Here is a 1,487-nt window from a genome sequence, read left to right on the forward strand (position 1 = left end):
ATATCTAGCGACAAGCGAACCAAACAAATTCTATCTTTCTCTAAATATGTGATTTATAAGTAAAGGCTAATAGATGTTTTTAGGCCTACTTCGGGTCCAGTGCTAGTTTTTGGAAGCCACGCTCTGTTGATCCAAATGATCTCCTTTTTAAAGAATCTCAAACACAAACATGCACACACATCAAATAGCATCTGAAAAGCCAATATAATAAACCATATTTATCATGATGATCAAGGAATTCAAGAAATAAACCATATAAGATAATTTATTGAGAAAAATGAATCTGATTGTATTAACTTTAATCAAATAAGAACTTTGCAACCTTGGTGCCTTGATGTTGTACAAGCTCCTCCCAGGGTCCAGCAAGAATCTCCTCTACTTTGACAAGTTTCACTCTCTTCCCAAAGAAGCCAAAAGGTATGTAATCTCTCCTCTCAAGCTTAACTAGGAAGTCTCAATTCCAACAGCATTTACCCTCAAAAATGTTCAGCTTTCAACCTCCCTAGCAACTAGCCCAATGCCTCAATTTATAGAGCTGAGGAGGGAAGTTACTAGGTCCACCTTCAAGGGGATAAAGCCCTCCTTCAAAGGGATAAGCTCCTCCTATCAAGGGGTTAGCTCCTTTAGTTATGGGATGCATGAACCACCTAGGAGCGAACCAACCACATCAAGGTTCCTTCTAGAAGAGTCTAAAATTAACCCAAAGTGAGTTTTTAAAAATAAACTTGCACCTTTTTTACTTTCACAGGGGTCCGCACCCACTCCTTTAGAGACAGAGCGGGCAGGTCCACAAGTAACATGACCAATGGGTGCGGGACCGTAGGTACTGGTAAGAGAAAGTGCGGAACCAGAGTTTTATTGATTTTCAAAGACTTTCTCTCATTTTTAAGGCTTTGACATGAAGAGCTGAGGTTTGGGACTTGCAAAGGAGGACAGTATGAGTGGTGATAGACTCACACTAACTGCAGAAAGTCATGGTGACAATATTTTGTGTAACACCACCCCTAGAGCTCACACTACTTTTAATCCTTCCCAAACACCAGTCCACAACAATTCCCCCTTTTCTCCATAAAGCTAGGGACCAAAAGGAAGAAGGGAAGAAAACAAGGTGAAAGAAATAGAGATCAAATGTGGCTACTGGCTCACAAGGGGAGGCTCAAACAAAGCACAAGCCTCCCAAGCCTTGTGCCTTCGCAAAAAGGGGGGAATTGAAGGGGACGACGATCGAGAAGGACTAGGGTGGCCACCCCGAGAGCTCGCACTGCGTTTTGTCCTTCCCGAACACCAATCCACAACAATCCCACCTTTTCTCCGTAAAGCTAGGGGCCAAAAGGAAGAAGGGAAGAAAACAACATGAAAGAAAGGGATATCAACCATGGCTACTGGCTCACAAGGGGAGGCTTCAAACAGAGAACAAGCTTCCCCAACCCCGTGCCTTCACAAAAAGGGGGGAACTGCAGGGGACAATGATCGAGAAGGACTAGGGT

The sequence above is a fragment of the Pinus tabuliformis genome, chromosome 6 (genome assembly GCF_031772625.1).
Source record: "Pinus tabuliformis cultivar Carrire ecotype Pingquan chromosome 6, CPIR1, whole genome shotgun sequence".
NCBI lineage: Eukaryota > Viridiplantae > Streptophyta > Pinopsida > Pinales > Pinaceae > Pinus > Pinus tabuliformis.